Raw genomic sequence first — 23923 nt, forward strand, 5'->3', positions numbered from 1 at the left:
TGCATCTAACAACACTTTCTTTAAGGTCCTAAACAATGGCAAACCATTAAAGACATGCTTGACTTTCAGGATATCAGCATGTTTATGCTAATAATTTCCGAAAGTACTTATGTGTACCCATGTACTTAAACATTTACTTGAATTATTCGTTATGTTTGATAGAGGATTTTAATCTGTGAGATAAATGAGATGTTTGTTGTAGAATAGAGATAGAAAAAGTTGCACTTCACAACTGTATTGACTAAAAGTAATGTGATTTAAAAAAAAAATAATAATAATAATTAAAATGAGTAGTAATTCCAGCAAGGAGGAGTAAGTTTAAGAGGAAAAAAATGTAAAAATGATGGCCAGATACTTCTTAAATATTGGAAGAACAGTATCCAACCAAAGTTGATCGCAGTGGTTTAGGCAGGAAAGGAGAGGATTCCTCTTGTTAATTCTTATTTAATTGTAGTTGAGTGGAAAAAAAAAAAAAAAGAAAAAAAAAAGAATGAAAAGATACTTCAAAGATGTTATTAACTCCACCCTGATATCTAAAGCAGATAAATAATACTCTAGAAGGTCTTATTGACTGCCGTCACTTCTGAAGATAATGTGGAAAAATGGCTCAAATGTAAATGCTGACTTTGTTGACATCTTTAGCTAGGTGAAATGGATCCCTTCCACTTGTTACTGTGTGGTTTCTTAGAAGTGTTTCTCAATGCTGAAATGCAAATGTCTGAAGTGGATGGAGGAGAAGAAAGGGGCAACTTTTCGAAAACAGTTGGAAATGGCACACTTACCAAAAGAATAATTTAAAGGAGTTGTAAGGAAGCTATTACATAAACAAGTCTAGATTGTGACTTTATTCTCAATACATGAATGGAACTGTTTTGAAATAAAATGTAATGGTTGGCTAACATTTTTTTTTTTTTACAGTAATGAAAGTGCAAAGAATATACCACAAATTTCACCATTTAAAAATAAGCAAACACACAAAAAATGCTATCAAACAAAACAGTTTTCTCACATAAGACTGCCTTATAGGGGGCATTCCGCAGTCTCCATGACAGCTGTGGACACTTCCAAGGTTTGGATCCATTCTCCAGAGATGATTCACTACAGTTGCCTGCCTCCATATGCAGCAAACTCTGGAGTTTGAATAAATGGGAGATTTTACAGGATCTGAAGATCAACAGAGATAATGCTCATATATGTAGAATATAGTTCGGTTTCAACAATTAACTTCAACACTTTTCATCTAAAAGCTGTTAAACCTTTACCTCTTTTGTATGTCTGAATCACACTTGAAGGACCATATCTCCACTTTTTCTCTTCCATCAGGCATGGCAAATACAGAAATTTCATGCACCCTACTTTGAGACACCACTTCAAGTTCACACAGGCAACTGAATATATACAGTGAAAGCCAGCTCCCATTTTCTGTGTTAACAAGATGCAGATAAAGACAATTTTGCTGGCTCCTTCTCTGAAATCAGGCAAAATAAGTTGACAAGAATTGAGGGTAATTTTTTCAATGCCCTCCTCCCCCTCCTGGCAAATTGCCAGGAAGAAGATGTCTTGTTCATAACCACTATAAGAGGAAGCTCTGTAATGTCCCTCCTTCTTTGAGCTATTTTACCTCCAAGACTACAGATATCTTATGAGAATAAATTTTCTACTAAGGACTGTTTTGCTCTAGATACTCTTACTGCCATGCCTCCCTCCTGAATTTGAAGAATAAACATAAAGAGTCCACTTGCACTGCTGGCACAGTCTGTTACTTATGTGTTAAGAAAGACAAACAACATAGCTGAAATGCAAATTAAATTATTAATTTGAAATACTGAGTATGTGAGGGAGATTACATCAGTTTTCTCATTTGGTTCATAAAATTGATGTATAAAAGGAATTATTTGTCCAACTCATATACAATCTTATTCCAAAAAATTTATAACTGGTACAGGTACTGGATTCTTCATGGTATAAAAGGAAGCAATGTGTAGTAATCATTTTAGCTTTCAAGTCTCCACCTACAAGTCAGTGGGCAGATAAGGATTTCAGAATCTTTGACTGAGATCTGTCATTACAGCTCTCTCTTCCAAAAACTGCAGAATGTAAAAATAATTCCTGGATTTATTGACAGTCTCTTCTGGGAGAATCACAAAGAGACACTTTATTTTTTTTCTACAAGTGATGTCTAAAATACCTCTAAAAGCCAATACCACTAAAACCCCTTCAAAACAAGTCTGTGGGTGAAAAAATGTTGAGACAATTTACGGCCTTTGAAATACTCCATCCTCTATATTGTGATCTTTTATTACCTGAAACAGAAAGAAGGAGAATGGAATAATATCTGATTTGCCAAATACCTTTACACTTTAAAGGAAATCTCTGTTTTGGCTCCTTAATCACTGAATTTCACGTGTTTCCTGGAGCAACTCTTGCTTTGCTTTCAACCAACAAACATAGCAGCACAGTGTATAAAAATGTTGGTCCTTACCCAATCACTCTTGGGGGGACCACTCACAGCATTATCTAACTGTCCTTTGGTGTGGCTCAGGAAAAACTGCTTATCAGTACAGACACACCAGACACCATATGAGGAGATATAGATGGATTCATTTGAATATCAACCTCGCTTCTCCGTTTGAAGCACATTAATCTTAGGAAACAAGACATATAAGTGCTAAGAACACAAAATAATCAGCATCATCAGGAGTAGTTGGGTATGTATGCTGTGGAGAAGTCTTCTGGGCAAAAGTCAGAATTTGCAGCTTAGAGCTGAGAGGATGTAGTCTGGACTGAGTAACCTCTTCAGGTTGGAAGTTGTTTGATGTGCTTTATATTCAAGTCCAGATGCGAAGTTAAAAGAACATTACTGCATGAGAAATGTAAAAGCAGAGATTTTCAGAATAATGCTAAAATTTTCCCTATATATCTGAAAGTAAAATAAATAAATAAAAAAATAAAAAATTCTTCATTTGAATGTAATTGAAAACCCTTCTCAGCAGCATATATGGTGAAACATAGTAGAAGAAAGATGAATCCTGAAATCAAAGCCTAGTGTTTGTGAGAGGAATAAGAGCATCTGCTCTCATTAAGAATATGGTAAAAAGGTAGTTGTTCATTGTCCAAGATACATTTTTGTTAGAATCTCAGTTCTTATACTCATTGGGCAATAGCTACACTTCTATCTTAAAGCTTTCATAATCTTCCTCTCATGTAATGAAACTGTGAAACTGCGTACAACAGTGCACAAGGACAGCCCCATTTAAGGAATTAGAGAAATTAGGGACATGGCTTAGTGGGTGATATTGGTAATAGGGTGATGGTTGGACCAGATGATCTTAAAGGTCTTTTCCAACCTTAATGATTCTATGATTCTATGAAATTTGCTAGTGATGGTTACATAAATATTTCTATATAACATTGAAAATATTAAAGACAGTTGTATTTAAAAGCTCCATTCCTTCCACTCAGGTTGGAAAAATCTGGTCACTTAGTTGGAAAATTAATGCTATAGCTGTAGCTGTTAGCAGTTTGTAATTATCACTTACCATTGAAAATGCAGTTGGAAACTTTTGCTTTATTGTTTCACATGTTCATTATGATAATATTCTGCTCCCATGTTCTTCCTCCTTTCCTTCCCACTACTAAAAAACAAAATTAAGTAAACCTTTAAAAATATTATTGACTTGTCCCTCACTACTGAGCCTGCAATCTAGCCCTGTTTACATGAATCATTGAAATAAATTAATAACTTGTATATTAGAAAGCAAGTGTATATTGAAGTAAATTTACATGTTACAGAAGTTCAGACAAATTTATAAATCTAAACATCCAAAGAAAATCAATTATGTATTTATCCAAAGCCTTCAAGAAATTCTGAATAAGTCATGGGTATTCAGTGGCACAGACATAATGCTCATCCATACTATATCCCCCTTCAAAAAATCAGACAGATCTTGGACAAAAAGGCTATAACAATTTAGGTGGCAACATCCTGTTCTACTGTATCCCTTCACATGGCATAGTAAAGAAGAGAGTTATACTTTATTTCCCTTCAACCGTAGTAGGCAAATCGACTCCTCTCTCTTTTCAAATAACTGACCATGTTCCACATTCTCCTATGATGGCTTCTGGAGACATAGAACATGGCAGAATTCTGCCTTCTCTGCGAACATCCTTTTAGGGACCAAAAACCTTTCTGAGATTAGTCATCACTAAACTCTGTTATTTTCACTCCTGTTTCTTGGCAACTGGATATTATTTTAAAGCATTAAGTCCTTCTATGCTACAAATTTGGCAGCTCAAGTTTTAAGTTTTTATTCTAACAAACTAAGGGTCTTAGTGATTTATGGTGATACAAACACTGCTACATAATATACTGGTGTCAGTACAAGTTCAGTCTATTCATGTTTTCACTCTGATGCACAATACAAAAATTGTATTATAACAAAAACTTGACACTTTTTTATTCTTCCAAGTGTCATGTGAGTGTGTTCATCTTCAGTGTATTATGTCATTCTATTAAAGTTACATCTAAATATTCCAATTAATGGTAACAGGAAGCAGTAAGCAGAAGCTACAGAATTCTTTAAAATTTCTGAAATTGCAGTAGAAACTGGAGCAAATTAATAAAGACTAAATAAAGTTTTCTTGTCAGCTTGAGATAGAATAAGAATTTCTATATTTTATATTAGCCTTTGCTGAATAGTTTTCCAGTCTCCCAGGGAACCTCATGTAAAAATGGTATTAATAAAAAGTACCAGAATTACAGATAACATGTATTTTCTAAAGGAGCAATGACAGATAGTACTGGCAATCAAAAATTATAATTCTCCCATTATGTCTTCCAAGTTGTTAAATATTTATGTGCACTTTTAAATTACTTCTCCACGTTGTTTTTAATTGTTAGTTATTTTGAGAAGCTAGGAAATAAGTCAATCATATACAAAGGCTCTAGCTTCCTCATGTGAATTTAGACAGTTGAGGTATTCAATCTGTCTTGTTGCCATAGATCATTAGAAGTGGGGTGAAAGTCCAGAACATACTATATTTTGTATATATAGGGTCCACTGCTGTTCCAAGAGGATCACAGACAAATACCCATTGTCTTCATTGGAAGCTGGAAGGGGTTTCTCTGTCTTAAATTCTCTGGGAGGGAATACCCAGATATTATTGCAGTACCAAAATTCACCTCTGACATGAATTTTTTGTGTTTCCCTGGTCAGCAAAAGTAGCAACAGATTTTCCGAATCACATTTCAGTTTTGAATGGCTTTCTCCTGGAACCGAACTATCTCCAACGAATGTAGAGTGACTGTAGTCCCTCTAGAGGGAATTCCCTGTAGAGGGAATGTAGTCTAAGGATTACATTGCTGTTTGGGACAAAACAGCATTCTGGGCAATTTTGTTCTAATCACAATTTTTACATAAAGGTGAAATAATGTTTATTATGCTCCTTAGTGACTGATCCAGTAATCAAGCAATTCTGCTCATTTTTTCCTTAAGGAGCTTTTTTTCTTTTTTTCTTTTTTTTTTTTTCTTTTTTCCCCATTCAGCATTATGAGGCCAAATCAGAATTTTACTGTATTCTTCACTAACATGGTGAGCCATGTTTAACTTTATATAAATTATAATTAATTGCAATTAGGACAGGAGGAACTAATATTTGGGTGACTATTTTGCTGCTACAGTTTCATTTTTCTGTTGGAGAAAATATTTGGGGGTGGGTGCAGGAGAGGGTGGACATAAGTAACTTCTAAAGTCAGAGTTCTTCAGAAGATCAAATAGTGTTAAGAAAACACAATAATATGATTTATTATTTGAGTCAGTCCCTAGAACTATGGAGACTTGGCTTCAGAGATTTCTCCTTCTTCAGAGAGCAGGTAAAGCAGTTGTCAAAATGGTTTGCAAACCTGAGTAAAGAGATTAAATAGTACAGAAAATATCGTAGAGAAAATGGCCCAACTTAAAGCAAAATTCTTTGTCTAACAGTACAGTCAAGAACCGAGAAACTGCATCTAAACATTTTCAAAACTTATGATTAAGAAATAAAGTATACATTATGTATCCTTACTTCAATAGATTGGTTAGTTGTACTTCCAGATAGTAGAAAAACACATCAGATTTGTACAGTAATTTTGTATTGTTTTTAACAATTTTGTATTCACCTAGCAATTGCTGTGTGAAAAATACTATATGAGTAGGAGTCCTAGATAAATATTCTTGCAAAAATCTGCTTCCTACATCACACATGTCGGGTAAGGTTTTAATATGTTTCTTTCTGGAAGATTCAAATTTTCTGCGTTTCCTGAAAATTTAAGTAATTTAAACTGCATCTGTCCTTTGTTACACCAATTTCAAATCTCCTTTTCTAAGAACTATCTTTTATCTAGTCTTTATCCTCAATTTCTTTTCTTGGTAATTAAGGTACTTCACAGTACTGTGAAGTCAGTGCAAAAAGGTCTTATTAACATTAGTAATAACTGAAATTACCTTTGAAATCCCTATTTCTTATTTTTTCCCCTCACCTTTAACGTTTGTCACTGTTTCATCTTCCTTTCTCATATTACCAACAGCTCTAAATTTTTTATTAGTGTTAGATAAACGAGATGAGTGTACAAGACAAAACACTTTGCTGTAGTATTTCAAAGCTAATTTACTACCAATACTTAAATACGGGTTATTGTATCTTCAGAATCTAAAAATCTACTAAAACTATACATACATCCTAATTCTTAGGAAAGACACAAACTTCAATTCTTTTCCAACAGTCCTGGAGGAAGACCTGAAGGAGAAAGCCTTTTAACTTTATTAGAGTCCTTTCAGGTGTCCTCATCCAGAAATTATAAAAGCTTTTTAATATATATCTTTATTAAAATTTATATTTTTGAAAGTGGTTTTGGGTCCAGGAGATGTGCAGAGAGGGCTTTTTTTCATCTTATTTTCATAAAAAAAGTCATCATAAAAATGACAGATGCTGCTTTTTCATAACACTCCACAAGAGGAAAAAAAAAAAAACATTAATATTTGTAGTAAAACTCTTTTTCTGTGCATGATGTCTTTATTTGTTTCCAATAAAATAGTATTAAAAAAAAAAAAAAGTAAGTTCATTGTGTCTCAGAAATCTGTTTCCTACATAACTTGTTCTCTTGGCATTGGAATCACTCTCGATTGACAAGAGTGCTTTATTTTAGACTGTTAACATCTGTGGAAAACTGATTATCAAATGGTGGCACTTGTATTGATCTTTCATAAGGACGAAAACAGAAATGCTTCAGTTTGGCAAATTAACAGTGCTACTCCTTCTGTTTTGACAAAATACAAAAGTTAACAGTTCTGACACTTAGATTCAGAAGAAATGTATGTCCTGAAGCAAGTGTTTAAAAACATTTGCCCTTGGCTGATCTGTTTAAATTTTGGTCTAGTGAAATAACTTTTTGTTGCAATTTGCAGAGCTCTGAGCTGATGTTTTCTTCTAAAACTGAGATTTTATTAACAGTGGTATTTTAAGCTTAATTTGTTTGTCATGAGGTACAGTGATGCAGCAGGTAATACAGAGTTTTTTGACTCCTCATCATAAATGAGTTATGTACATGTACTAAGGACAAGGACTTAGTCCAGACCATATAAAGACCAAAGAAAAAGTGACCTTGACTATAACTTTAACAGTAGATTTCCTAAAAGTAACAAAGATTGTGTTTTAATTTGTTAATTTTGTTAGTTTGTTGTGTTTTATTTATTTATTTATTTATTTTTTCAACTAAAGCACATTTGTTTCAATGTGCTTTAGTTGAAAAAGTCTGAATGGAGTTTTTGTTAAAGACATCTTGCAATACATTTTCTTCTTTTTGGTGGGAGGAGGGACAACTCTTTTTTTGGACAAATTTTAACTCAAAAATGTCATTGAAATGACTTTTTCTGCCAGAATTAAAAGCAATCTTCTAGGATATATAGTGGGAAGCAAGGGAAAGAGAGAAGAACTGCTATCAACAGGATTTATTCATCCTGGAATATCTGGTTTATATTTGTAAAAACAAACAAAACAAAACAAAAAACAACAACCAACCAACCAAATAAACAAACAAAAGAAAAAAATCAAACAAGATTTCATAAGATTCAGCAATACTGCTGTCTTCTAGGAAAGCCCATGTTTCCCCATTCCTAACTGCAAGATGATACAAGAAGGAAATCCAGCCACTAACTTTCTATTGTAAAGTTATGTTAAGAAAATGTACACCTTTATAAAAATAGATTAAACAATATTACTAGGTTAGTAACAATTATTTTTAAGTGTTTATGTGAAAGATATAGAATAGTTATTTATTATTATACAAAATAAAGGAGGATAGGTTTCCACTGCATCTGCTTAATGACTGCAAAACTAACAAATAAAAATAAAATACTAAAAAATGAAAACAGAATATAAAATTCCATAGAGAAAGACACATGACATGGAAGAATGCCCAGTGGGGTACAGAAAGCAAGGGACAGGGGAGAGAATAGGAAAAAATGTAAGAAAACTCATGGCTCCTTCTTCCTCTAGCCCAATTCTTGTTGCTGAGTTATGACATTATGACATGGCATGGAATATCCCTTTGGCCAGTTTGGATCGGCTGTCCCATCTGCATCCCTACTGAGGTCTTGCCTACCCTCAGGCTATTCACTGCGGGGGGGGGGACAGAGCGGGAAAAAGAAAAAGCCTTGATGTTATGCTGTTCAGCTATAGCCAAAACATCAGTGTGTTATCAACACTGTCTTGTTCACAAATGCAAAACACAGCACCATATGGGCTGTTGTGAAGAGAGTTAACTCCATCCCAGACAGACTCAGCACACAGGCATTTAAATTAAGTATTTTGTGAAGTGTTCAGTATTTGGCAACTCCCAAAGCTGTTCACGCCAATTTAAAAATTAAGCCTGAGTTTTGTATTCAGCTCACAAAAGATTATATAATTACCTGTGTCTATTTCCTGTTGGATGGCACCATGTTCACAGACAAAGGACACAAAGCAATACACTAAGCATATGTCCAAAGCTCAGCCTTATTTCAGACTGGTATCCTAACTTTCTGTAGTCACTTTTATTCTTTGCTAAAACTGTGTGTCTGATAACTATTGTTCTTGATTCCAATTATATTTCCTTCACGACTGATTTTGGGGGCCATTTAAAGTATTTGATTCCTGTAAAAAAATTATGAGAAAAGGTTGGATACAAGCAAAAGACAATCAATTATGCGTGCAACAGTTGTGCATACTTTGACAGTTCTGAAATAAATTTTTCCTCCCTAGATGGGCAAGTACTTTATTCAGTCAGCCAACCATGTCTATCTCAGACTATGCATTAATCTATTTCACACTTCCAACTATATTAACATGGGTCTAAACATCTATGTCTATCTAATGACACTGTAATGTTAAAGACCTGGATCCTGTAATAAGATACATGTTCTCATGTACAACCTGTAAACAACTCAGGACAATTTCATTATTTAATCAATCTAATTTTCAGAAGCTCTAAGTTAAGTTTATTTAAACGTACTTGAAGATTTATAGTTACCTAAGTGCTTGTAGTGGGATAGATTCTGACTGTACATGTGATGAATATTGCTTTGTACATTATGAAGCTGATGCTCACTTGCAGAAGCAGGTGTTACTCAATACAACTGATTTCTCCCCATCTGACCCACCACCGAGTAGCCGATCACTCAACTACTACCATACCAGTCCTACTGGTCATCATCTTGATCCTAACGCACAAGAGAAAGGGGAACTGGGAGGATAGAGACAGAGACAGAGACAGCATAAGAGAGAGACAGAGTAAGGGAGGAAGGAAGGAGGGAAGGAAGGAGGGAAGGAAGGAAGGAGGGAAGGAGGGAAGGAGGGAAGGAGGGAAGGAGGGAAGGAGGGAAGGAAGGAAGGAAGGAAGGAAGGAAGGAAGGAAGGAAGGAAGGAAGGAAGGAAGGAAGGAAGGAAGGAAGGAAGGAAGGAAGGAAGGAAGGAAGGAAGGAAGGAAGGAAGGAAGGAAGGAAGGAAGGAAGGAAGGAAGGAAAAAAAAAGTATAATTAAACTGTCATCCAGACTGCTATTTTTGTAAATTACAATTCTGTAAAGAAAAACATTTTCTGAATATAGGTTTCACCAAGAAAGGAATAAACTATTAGAAGAATCTTTTATTGTTAAAGATGAATGGGATTTTAGTTTTACACTTGATATCAAAGCAAGGTCCTAAAATAGAAACTTTCTGTTAGCATAAATGTCGTGTACATTGACTTCAGCAAGGCTTTTAACAATGTCTCCCACAACATCCTTGTAATGAAGCTTAGAAAGTGTGGGATAGATGAGTGGAGAGTGAAGTGGATTGAGAGTTGGGAGACTGGCAGAGCTCAGAGGGTTATGATCTGAGGCCCAGTCTAGTTGGAGGCCTGTAACTAGTGATGTTCCTCAGGTGTTGATACAGGGTCTGGTCTTGTTCAACATCTTCATTAATGACCTAGATGAAGGGATAGAGTCCACCCTCAGCAAGTCTGCTGATGATACAAAGCTGGGAGGAGTGGCTGACACGCCAGAAGGCTGTGCTGCCATTTAGCAAGGCCTGGGCAGGCTGTAGAGTTGGGCAGATAGGAACCTGATGAGGTTCAACAAGAGCAAGTGTAGAGTCTAGCACCTGTGGAGGAATAACTGCATGCATCAGTGCAGGTTAGGGGCTGACCTGCTGGTAAGGAGTTCTGCAGAGAAGGTCCTAGGGGTCCCGGTGGGTAACAGGTTGGCAATGAGCCAGCACTGTGCCCTTGTAACCAAGAAGGCCAATGGCATCCCGGGACGCATTAAAAAGAACGTGGCCAGCAGGTTGAGGGAGGTGATCCTTCCCCTTTACTCTACTCTAGTGAGCCCACATCTGGAATACTGTGTCTAGTTCTGGGCTCCCCAGTTCAAAAAAGATAGGGGTCTTCTAGAGAGAGGCCAGAGGAGGGCCACAAAAATGATTAAGGGCCTAGAGCATCTCCTGTATGAGGTAAGGCTGAGAGACCTGGGTCTCTAAGAGAAGACTGAGAGGGGATCTGATCAATGTTTATAAATATCTAAAGTGTGGGAGACAAATGGACAGGGCAGGCTCTTTTCAGTGGCATGCAGCAATAGGAAAAGGGGCAATGGCAAAAAACTGGAACACAGAAAGTTCTGCATATACGTGAGTAAGTACTTCTTTACAGTGAAGGTCACAGAACACCAGAACAGGCTGCCCAGAGAGGTTGTGGAGTCTCCTTCTCTTGAGCATTTAAAACCCACCTGGATGCTTTCCTGATCAACCTACTGTAGGGAACTTGCTTTTAGTTTTAGTTTTTAGCTGGATTTTTAAGTAGGACTTGATCTCCAGAGGTCCCTTCCAACCCCTACGATTCTGTAGTTCTGTAAATGCTGGGGCACCCTTTCTAAACAGATGTAATCATCAACTTTTTTAAAATGATAACTGTTACTATACCATTCCTACTGTGGGTTTTCCCTGACAGTTTCTCATCCATTGTAGTTTATTCAGATTTTCCATATGAGATTTGACCACAATTAGTTAATGAAATAGCATAATAAGCATAGAAGTTGAGTAACAAGCTAAAGTTCTGGATATGTCTTGTCATCATTCCATACAAGCAGTTATTGTGCATAATTTCAGTACTGCAGGGCACTTGTGTTGCAGGTTCAAAAAACTCCAAAAAATTGTGATACATAGATTGTGGTATTTGTTGTGCTAGTTTGTTTGGTATAACAAATGAAAATTCATCTATATTAAAGATCACTAAATGTCAACAGGCAGAAAAGGAGGACTTTTCTCCAACAAAAAGTATATAGACATAGCTCATTTAGACACATATTCATATTTTATACGGAAGTACTTTCCTAAATAACCCTGTATGGGTGACCACTCATATAACTCTTCTGCTTGCTTGTTTGTGTTATTTTTGAATTGCTCTGTAATGAATGTATTCCTCAAACTGAAATCTGAAAAAGAAATATGTATCCATACACTTTAAATTGAGTCACTTTTTTTTTTTTTTTTTTTTTAAGTTTTAGATTATACAAATGGCTTACTGCTGGCTTTGACCCTTGACACCTACTTAGGATTTCTATGCTATTTTTAGTGGTGAATTGGTGAATTACATTCTTATTTGGCACTAGTTTTAATGAGAAATTTTATTTCAATGACACGGGAGTACCTGAGATTTTTTTACTTTATGTGAAATTGTAGAAATTTGGGAATAATCTACTACATTCAAAGTTTCTTGCATTTGGATGGCAAACAGCTTCTACTTAAAAGCAGAAACAACAAAAACAGAAACATTGTCCAAGGATTTGTCTTGTAAACAGCACATTTAATAATAAAATTGAACAGTAAATACTGGGTATATTATACACATTTGTTGTCTCTGCCACTTAATAAAAAATTATGGATCACAATGTACATATATAATTCCAGTCTGCTATAACTTGATTTGAATATCTTTCATTTCCTCTCCACTTAAATTTCAGCAATTCCCATGAATATCATGTCTATTATGAGGGAAGAGTCACATGAGTATTTGAAACAGTAGATGCAGTTCAAATTTGCTGAAGTTTAACCAAGTAGAAAAAAAAAAAAAAAAAAAAAAACGAAAAAAAACCCACCACCACCACCGTAAAAAACACCTATAAGTGGAAAGGACTTTGATTTTTTTCTGTTGCAAAATTACATTGAATGTTAAAAATGTTTAGATTATAGCAATCTAAATGTTGATGGAAGTTAGTTCCAACATTGCTGTTCTCTGCTAGAAATATCATGGGGAGTTATTAAATGAACACAAACATCCTGTTTCCAGAAGCAGTGGAGATGATTTACCATTATCTTCATAATCCATTCTTGGCTTCACACTACACTATTTTTGCACTTATGTGACTCTTAACAGACAGTTAGATACCAGGTTCCTTCAGCTGTGTGGATTGTTTTTATCTGTATTTACACATCAAAACATCAGACAAACTGGACTGACCAGCAGAGATAGGAGATTTGCACATGATTATCTGATGCTTTGGAAAAGTGTGTCTGAAAAGTTGCTAACAAAGTCTCAACCTTTTTAGGAATAATGCTGAATGTAAAAGGGAAAAGGCTAAGGAACTGGTTAAACGCCAGCACATCCTCACTGGCTATTTTTCCCGCAAGCTTTACAAGTAGTTGATTATATTGTACACAGTTGCACATTCCCTAAACAATGTAATTGTTCAAGAAAATTTTGCTGTTTAGGCTACAGATGTTTCATTCAGTGTATAATCAGGGCTAATATAACCTAATAATACTGAATAATTGGCCATGCCATAATTAGATTTGACTCAGCATACTTTTGTGTTAAAAAATACTCTAGCTAGAGATTAAGCTTTATTCTCTTGAAACAAGCAATTTGAATGACGAGGCAGGTGCTTTCTCTGGTTTCACTACAATTCCTCAATTCCTCTCCTTTCTGATTTTTTTTTTTTTAATTGAGGATGGATGAAAATCTTTAAAACGACAGGAGATAGCAGCCATGACACTTCCAGTCCAAAACTGAGCAAAACAGACAATTTCTCTAGCTAAACCTTAATCTGTAACATTATAGTTCTACAAGTAGATGTTGCAAAGCTCAGCTGGGCAATACCTCTACAACTGGTAGCTCTGGCAGGTGGAAAGCAAAAAATGAAAAGTTATTTTAACTGTTCATGGAAGAGCTGTTTTAGCACAGAAGACAGTCACATACACTTACCTTGAAGCTGAATGCTGCAGTTATCATACTGAGCATGTCTTAAGTAATGGACTCTTAGACCTTGAAGCTTGCTTTTGAAGTTTTGTGATTCTGTGGGGAACTTTTGATTTGAAAATATTAATATGGTAGAAGAACATAAGTAGACAAAATCTGTCTGTTTTTAATTACTTTTTGTGTTCCAAATGAAATGCTGGGTATTACAAAAAATCCCATACCTCATAATTAAATAATACAGAAGGATTTTTTTTTTTCTTGTGACTGAGAGCATTAGAAAAGCAGAGATCCTTAAGAGTGGGTGAAACTTCAAATCCACCTGGATTCTGTACATGCAGTGGCATGTTTTGAAGAAAGAATCCAGACCTCCTAAAAGGGACGTTACATTTTTAACGTATGGAAAAAATAAAATTGAACAAGAACAACTCATAATAAATGATTAGGTTCTCTGAATTTATCCATTGCCTCTTCAAAGACACTTACTACTTCCCCTTTAAATAACTAAAGTAACTGCCATTAATATCAGCATTCACAGTGACAAGAACGACCATTTGGAAGCTTTAACACAGGGCGGAGTAATAAAATATGCCCAAATTTGAAGATCCCCAAATGCAAATAATTCAAATTTATATATAAAATGACAATAAATCTTTCAAGTAAAAGATGTTTACTGGATAATTGTATTATAATTTTGGCTCAGAACAGTGATATATTAAAAAAATAATAATAAAAAAATAAAGCTCAGCATCCCTGGACGCTATAAATGGTTTGTGTCTAGCTGGACTCCAGACCCCGGTTCATGCTCCAAGGTCAGGGCACACTTCCCAAACTTTTTGAGTCTAATGTACCTACTTGTGTTGGATGTGGCTCCCTCTGAGCCCTACTCATCTGAGCTACTGTCTCAGGTCTCCTCTTGAATGCTGCACTGTTTTTAGTTCCTCTTTTTTTTTTCTTCTTTTGTTCTTTTTTTAAGTGATAGTAGAATACACCTGCAGGAGGTGGCACTACATTTTAACTATGGATACTAAAAGAATATATTGTGTTTCCACAATGGATACCTCACTGGGGACCACATCCAATTCTACATGTTAATCTATGCCTTGGGGTTTTGCTGAGTTTTTGCCCAAGAAACATGCTCTGCAGGGGCTGAGAGTTGCTTGCATCCTGGCATAGCTTGTCTCACAGGCTTACAATATTTTTATTGCAAGTTTCTTTTGTTACCCAAACATCCAGTGAACTTGAAAATGAGAAATCCCTTAATTTTCTTTTTTCTTTTTTGGGGGGGTGGGGGAAGATGACTCATACTCTGACCTCCAAATATCAAAAGTGGGAATACACTGTTGTATGTTTCCCTAGCTGCAGGCTTGCTGATAAATCACCTCACAGAAGACACTGGTACAGCCTGCAGAGACTCCAAATTGTAGAGTCCCAGTGTTAAATATTTATACTCCAAACACAGTCTGTATGAATACATAATGAGTGCCACAAACTGTAGCATTCTCATTTCAAAAAGCTATTAAAAGTTACAATTAACTTGACAAATTTACCAAAGACCTACTCTCTCTTTTACCTCTGGCAGTAGTGATCCAGTGAAGGTTTTCTCATTCTCTGTGAACAGTAGTGCTTCAGATATGCTTTAAAATTAAAAACAATAGTTATGACAATTTGAAAATCTGGTTTGGGGTTTGTCTTTTGTTTAGTTTGAAATGATTCTTCATTCTCAGTGCCTAATATTTAAAAAGGTGTTAGATATTAGATGTTAGATGTTGTGTGCCCCAACCAAATATCTGACAAAAACACACTTTCTTTCAATGGCGGATGTTTTGTTCATATGATGAAAAACAATATATCCACAGTACTGTAATATCTGAAATATTTGTCAAGTGTAATATCTGATATTTGTGAAGTGTATGAACTATAAAGAGTACTTTTCTGAAGAATGATTCAGTATTAAAATGACAATATCAGATATAGTTTTGAATTTGGCAATATATAAAATCATATTACACATGATTATATAATCATTTATTGTATACTTTTATAACCACTGCTTGCTGGCCTGTCTAGTTTCACGTGTATCTTTTATAAATGTCATTGTGCAGATATTGTTAAAGAAGAGAAGGAATCTGCTCAATTTTTTTTTCTGTTGTAGTATGAAACATAGAAGATGATAGCTACATTTTTCTAGCGATGGTGGAGCAGGCAAGTACAAAAGGAAAGATCAAAGAGCTGCTTGAAGCCACTTCTTGTTTAAGCTGAAAATCAGTTCTGAGACTGTACCAAAGAAGTGACATGCTCAGCAACTGATTTATGCACTGCAGCTTCAGTTCTGTAACCAAATCAAATGTCATATAGCAGTTATTTCAGTTAGAAGCCACTCAGGAAAATCAGGGCCAGCATGCGTCTTCAGCCCTACCAAGAAGGTGGAGCTACCCCAAAAGGGCTTATAGAAAAAGCTGTTTCACACCTTTGTTGCTCTTCTCTACATGTACCAGAGCAACTCAACATCCTTCTTGTAGTGAAGGGCCTGAACCTGAACACAATATTCAAGGTGCAACATCCTATAAGGTTTTCCATTTTCTGCTGGTTTTATTCTTTCCTAGGAAGGAAGGCTGATCTTGTTTAAGCAGGCTAATGAAGCTTCTTCAGAATCTCATCCAATTTTGCATCAGGTAACCCAGAGCGGTATTATACTACATCACACAGCAATTGCAGCAAGTTGCTTTGAAACAAAGAAAGGACTGGCATTCTGAACATTAAATTCTCTGTTCAGTAGCTGCATTAAAACTGAACAAAGAGGTATCATCTTTTCAAACAGATTACAGACATTAAGGAATCTGTTAACAGAATATCAATGCTTAATGTTTATAGAGGTTCTATTTCAAATACCAGTTTAAACTACTGCCACTGTAACTGCTAGTGGCCTCAGGGTATTCACAGCAATCTGAAATCTGTATTTAGAAAGATGCTCTCAAAACAATTTTTTAGTTAAATACAACTCCACCCCAACAGCATTACAAGCCAAACCAGATCTGCTAAAAACTTTCTTTTCTCCACAGCTACCAGCTAGACAAGAAATGTAGATATTTCAAGAAAGGTGCTTCCAAGCTGTGATATTCTAAGGTAACTCAACTATTTTAATTCAGCCTCAACTTCTTTCAAGTTGCTGTAGATAGCATGGGGATGTAAAAAAAAAAAGGGGGGGACAAGGGGGAGAGAGAATCCATATTCCAATTTTAATTTTTAAAAAACTCTAGCTAATCTTACTAAATAACTGTTTGGGTTTGGTTTGGTTTAATGTGGAGAAATAAAGAGTTTATCTTAAACCTCCACTACTACTAATATGAAAGTCCTATAAGAGCCTTCTAGAAATGTCTACAGAATGAAGCATAATGAAATATGAGAACAGTCCAGCATTCTGCAGAGTTCTTGCTCTCACTGAGGGCATCAGTTGTCAAACAGAGCTTTGACAGAATTTTAAGATCAAGGGTCCCCTATACTAGTAAACATAAATTGAAAACATAACCATGGTAGGCTGACCATAAAATTAACTATCTTCCTATGCATTTGAATTTGCTTAAGGCATTTCCATTTCACTCCACATCCCTAGCCTACATGGCACACTGTGTCAAATTGGACCAAACTCAGTTTGGAACAATGAAATGTAACTGAGCTTTTCTAAAAACTGTTACTTTTTTGTTATTCTCTCTTTACAAACACAGAAGTGTTTTTCATCAGTATCTGCTTCTGCAAACTCATGGAATCTTTCTTAAACTGAACTTTCTATCGTGTCACACTATGAATCAAGTCCCATCCTCTTTCCATCCTCTTTTACCACTACACAAAAGGACAAGCCAAACCAAGCTGTGAAAACTCGGGCCCTGATAGCAATTTGGAGCAATGCAGTCTAGCCTCTTAATTTCACGTGACTGTTAGAACTCTGTCAGGACAATCTCATACTTATGTAACTGTTCTAGGACCTCATAGATTTGGGTTTCTCTTCCTACTTTAAGTGTTTTCCTTCATGATCTTAGATTCTTTCTAAGAGAGAGTTTCACTCTCAAGCCATAAAATTAGTACCTCTTTTCTCACACTATTAACTCATTCCATGTTTATAATAGTATTTATGATAAACAAACAAACAAATAAAAAACACAAAAGAAACCACCAGTTCTTACTAGGTAAACAACTTAATGAAAAGATCTAAATTTATTTGGAATTTCTATAAGCTACTTTCATAAAAGCTTGTCACTAAAAATAGTCTATATGTGTACTCTGTCTACCACAAACATAAAAAATCCCAGAACAATCAAAGACTGTGGTTTTACTAACACATACTTCCATCAAAATATTTTATTGCAGTTCTCAGGTAACTGACATATGGAAAAATGCTACCTGCAATATGAGATAATTCATGTTCCTACATAAAATTATTATGTATTATTATTATAGTGTATGGTAGAGGAGAAGGAATATGAACATACATTTCTCATTTTACCTCCTGAGACCAAATTTCCATCTGGAGTTTTTCATAAAGGAATGTCTGTCCCTTCCAACACAGATGAATGCTTTGTGTTTATCTGTTGTTTTGTTTTGTTTGTTTGTTTTCTGAAGCATCCATAATGTTGCACTTGTTATTTAAGTTCTAGAAAATTAATCCTATAGGGACATGACTGAAAATCAAGGATTGCTGTTTTGCAAACTTGAACCTCACCACAGTAAAACTTGACTTATAAATCTTTCCTTACATTTTTTCACTTACTTTTAACTTTGCTAAATATTTCTACCAGGCTGGGATTCCTTTGATAAGAATGTACCCCAATAGATTATGTTTATTTATATGCATATACATATATAAAAATACACGGATATGTGTGTATATATATGTGTATATATATGCATATATATATCTGTATATATATATGTGTATATATGTTTTGTTTTCCTTAAAAATTCTGTCCTATGTTGTTCAGAAAACATTAGTTCCCCTTTACTTTTGGAATCAATTAAAAAAAAAAGACAAAAAAAATCCATCCTAGTGTCAAGGACATGCTGAAAAAGAATTCTGAAAAAGACCCCAGATTTGGTGGATTACTGAGTTTCTATAAAAACAAACAAACAAAACAAAAACAAACAAACAAAAAACCCTACCTTCTTGGGGTTCTTGTAGCTGAGAAGGTTCCACTGAATGTTCCACTTCTGCTACACTTCCCAGACACCCATACTTCCCAGAAATAGAGACACTGAGGCTGACCTTTCCTGAGTTTTTTCTTCTCTGCTCTGGGAGGCATTATGCTACAAGCCACCAGAACTGAGAGCCTGGCCTCCCTTATCAGGTAAGGCATTATGCAAGAAAAAGAATGAATTCTCACATGTGAATAAATAAGAAAGATGCTGAACTCAGGAATACAGAAATGAAAGGTGAAAAAGAAAGCAGGGGAGAGAATAAAAGTCATAGGCAAAGTGGACATTACTGCAGTTGCAAACAATAAAGGAATGGAGAGAGAAACTCCCATCTTTCTCATTTTCTATATTGCAGGTGGAGACACTCCCAACCTGCAGATGTGTTCAGGACAACAAATGCAATTAGTGGAAGCTCTATTTTGAACCTAAGAAAGTCACGTGCAGCCAAATCCTCTGGAAAATAAATAAATAAATAAATAAGAATACCTTGGGCTTCTGCAATTAGCATCCACAATTAGTTATTGTTTAGAAATTTGAACGCTGTTTGTATACTTCAATTCCAGGTGTGCAAGTAGGTATAATAATTCCACTTTTTTTTTTCTTTTTTTTTTCTTTTTTTCCACAGTGATGAAAGATAAGATAGAAGACATGTTCCTTAACATCTGCTATGTTGTTCATATAGAATGGAAAAAATTAAAAAACTAAACAAGCACACCGAGTTGTTTTCTGTTCAGGACTCAGAGAATATGCAGTGAAAGGGGCATTTAGCCAAGAACTGTCTGATATTTGTGAAAAGTAATACTGAGTAACTGCATTTGGTAAAGAAAGCAGGAATGCTACAACAAAAGAACAGAATGTGAGCTTGTACATGAAGTCTGCTTTCTATAATCACAAAGGACCCAAATTAATGTTATATAGACAGGAACAGAAATTATGTGTTTCTTAAAATTTGGCTGTTTGATCCAGCACTTAAAGACCACAAAGTTCTTTCAGAATAGGTAATCTTTTATGTAATATTCTTATACTTTAGAGAGCAATTATTTCCACTTATATTGAGTAAGTTGGTGCTGGTTGGCTATAAATCTCATAGCAGTACAATTTCTTCAAGCTGTGCTATACTCCTGAGGGTGCCTGAAAAGTTGAAAATGTAGAAAATTGATATTTTGCCTGGCTGTAAAAAGACATGCTGCTTACCAGTCAGTCAGGAGACAACATCTGACAGCCTCACCAAGATTCAGGCATTCACATGAAAGCCAAAGTTAATTCAAAGATTCTGTAAAATACTGCCAGGACTTGAACAATGTGTGACAGCATAAATCAACAATTTATTAATTAGTCATGAGAATCTACAAATATTTATTTAGGATTATCTCCACACAACTCCTTCAGGGATTACTGTTTGGAGTTTCTTGTTTGTTTGTTTTTCCAGACTAGATTCAGCAAAATAAAATATTTTAAATATCAGGAAAAAAATAGTTAATCTTTTCTCCTTAGTTTCTTCTAAATTTTCTCTGATAATCACTTTTATTCGAATGGGTAGTTCACCCTTCAAAATTCACCTTTAGAATCTGAGGTCAGTTCATGTGTAGGAAGAACCTGATTAAGCTACTTCATAGGCTAAAGGAATTGACTTTCAGAAATTCCCAGTGCATTGGCAAAGAGACAAATTTATCCATTGTATATCCTATACAATGCATTATTCAAATCATTCACTCCTAACTCCTTAGGTAATTGATTGCATTTTCTACCAACCATCTGTATATGCAAATATATTTCCCTTAAGAAATCAAACTTCCTGGCACAATGCTGAAAATTAGTGTAGTCAATAAACACAACAAATGTGCCCTAGTAAAGTATTATATACCTCAGTAATGACGAATGAGCAACCTGTCTATGTACTTACAAACAAGCCCATCAGTGACAGTAGAATATACTTTTCTTCATATGGAAGTTCCTGAATTGTGGCTCTTGAACGTACCGTGACAGCCTCTTTGCTTCTCCTTCTGGACTTCTGCTTCTCACTTCCAATGGCCAAACTACAACAAAGGTAGCACAGTAAGATTGAAATTAGCATTTATTTTGTAACGAGTGAGTATTTTATTAAGCCTGATAACTACACACAGGACACTTGCAAAGGGCACAGGTTGCCCACAGGCATTATGTCAGCCTGGAGCACTTGGATAGTGCTGGGCACTTACAACAGCACCAGATAATAATACTTTCATGAGTGAACTGGTCCAGAGATCTTTCTGAGTTCCCCTAAAACCCTAGCACATGGAAGATGAGAATTTTCTCACTTCCATCCGGGTAACCGTGTTGAGCTCATAACACTGATTTATGCTAGTGTAAATGAAAAGATCAGTCATGCAGTCCTAACTATTGTGTGTTCTGCCACTCTTGGAAATGGAAGACCCATCTCTAAAGGGTATATGGTGTTTCTCTTTGTTTCTCTTGATAATGTATTTGTTTACTTTTATTTTTTTTAGTCACAGTTGCAGATATTATCAAGTGTAGTTGGATGCTAATAAACCTTACATGGATGTAAATAACCAAAGCCAGAAATCCAAATGGCTACAACAGATAAATTTATTTTATTCTCACCATTGAGTAACATGTGTAATTCAATAAGGTTTCAGAAGATTGAAGGAATGATGTAATTTCAGCTGCATAGGTAGGAAATTTCAGTACACTTTGCACTTGCATAGGATAGCAGAAGTGCAAAGTTCATTTCATAAAAAATGAATTCTTTGTCTGCTCTAACTAACTGGCCTGGACAGTGCTAACAGCTGCGTCTACTTCATCGGTTTTGCTCAAAGCTGAAGTACAGTTTTGAAGCGAATCCCCTGCTTGTCTCCATTTACCATGTGTTGCTTTACTGCTGAGAGCAGTTTTGCTGTTCATGAAATAGATTTTTTTTTCAGAGGAAACTGAATTGCCAGCTTTTTTCTCTAAGTGCTTCAGTGCTTGATGGGGACATAATGCTCTAAGCTGGTGTGCAGGTTGAAACCCCACAAGATCTTCAACCACGTATTAACATTTTTTCCTTACAAAAAGCTTCCAATCACATGAGCAAGGAATGGGTTGAATCATTCAATCAAGACTCGATACAACCAGAAATAAAACCTGGACTATCATATGATGGGAGTGGGAGTAGCCTTAGCTTCAGTCACTTCAGTCTGCAGATATTTTCTTATTGTGCTAATCTAGGCATAGAGATAGGTTGAGTTTAACTTTTTTAACACTTTAATAAACTTTGATGATTGCAGAGACCCAGGTGCAGGCACCCCAATGGCTTTTTCCTTTTAGAACTGACAGGAGCTTCAACAGAGAACATGACAGTCCCTTTCCTCATGCCATCATGCAATAGATAAAAATAGTACAAGTAATACTATCCTTGCTGTTACAATTGAATAGACTATTGCAAAACATCTGGAAAGAAAATGGAGTTAATTATCTACACTATTTCTCAGATATGTTTCAAATATTTCTGATTCCTGACAATCAGAAATAGAGTTTGTTTGTTTTTTCCATGTCTCTTTGACTTATGAAATAAAGATGAGGAAGGTAAGGTTACTATGCAATGTGGCATGGGAAGTTTCTTATAACTTTTACCATAAAGACAGTGAAAAATGTCTTTACTAGTACTCCGAGAGTGGATATCTGCAAAAAATGGCTATTGCTGATCCAGAAGTCTGATTGCAAGATATTGAATTTATAGAAATATTGAGCTGCAAAAGAGCTCGGTGCAGCCAATATCTTTCTATTGATCCAACAGGAAGATCCTGTACTTGTAATTGTTAGAAGCCAGGAATTATTATGAATATAAAAGCAACTCCTGCAAGTTTAAGTTCACTGCGTATCATCTTCTGTGTGTTGCAGCATATATTGTGTGATGCATGGTAAGCTACAAGGTTACCTAAAATGTAGTACAGCTGAGAGCTTCCGATCTTGAAAAGTATTGGCATCTCTAATAATAATGACATAATCAAGAACCAGGCAAAGAAATTGTAATTTCTATACTAATTTTAAAATAAGACAAAAGAATTTTTAATTGATATAATCTGTTTATTGTAAATTTGCATGTCCTCCCCCCCCTTAGCTTATTACAATTTATTCTTACTCAGAATGAAGAAAAAATTTTATTTTTTAGGGGCTAGTCTGTTATTACCAAAAATGTTTTCAAGCAATAATAATAACAATAAAAGCTTACAAAATTGGAGAAGACAGATAATTTCATGCCATTAGCTATATCTTCTTTTCTGCTAGTGCAGCCAACATTTCATAGATAAGGATTGCCTATGTTCATGCTCTCATTAAAGTCACTAGGAATTAGCAGCTGAAGTTGATTAGTCCCTGCTAGCAAATGCAAGTCATTTGTCCCTCAAAGCAGCAAATTTGCCTAACAGGAGTGTGCAGCCATACCAAACAGCTACAGTTCCTGTACAGCTGGGGGCCTTTGAATTAACCAGCAAGTGTTTCCTGGGTGAGAGGCACAGCTTAAACATCCTCTCCTCTCTTATGGCAAGTAGGAGAGAAATGCAGATGAGAGAGAAAACTGAGTTTGCAGTAATTTTGCTCACAATTCCTTTGAATTATGATATATATATGCATATGTCTATTCTATTCAAGAGTGTTGCACAATAATTAATGCACTGTGAAGGGATTTATTATCATCTGAAATATCTGATGGCCGCTGCTGTAGCTAAGAATAAGACCTAGTTTCTGTCAAAGCTTTTCAATGATAAATCTATGAATCCTTCAAATTTGAGAGCTCATTATCTCCATTTTATAAACAGAGAAATGTGTGTTCAGAAATGACTTGCTCGAGTCATTGCTGTCAAAGGAGGGAAGAGATCTAAAATTGAAAAATTTACCTCTTTTGCTTTGTTCAGAAGAATTGCTACGTACTGTGAGCAATATGTACATCTGAGGTCTGAGCCAGCAAAACAATCTTTAGTGGATTTTGCCTTAAATTTCCTGGGCAGAATGAGCTTTCACCC

This window comes from Anser brachyrhynchus (assembly GCF_964034855.1).
Source record: "Anser brachyrhynchus genome assembly, chromosome: 1".
NCBI lineage: Eukaryota > Metazoa > Chordata > Aves > Anseriformes > Anatidae > Anser > Anser brachyrhynchus.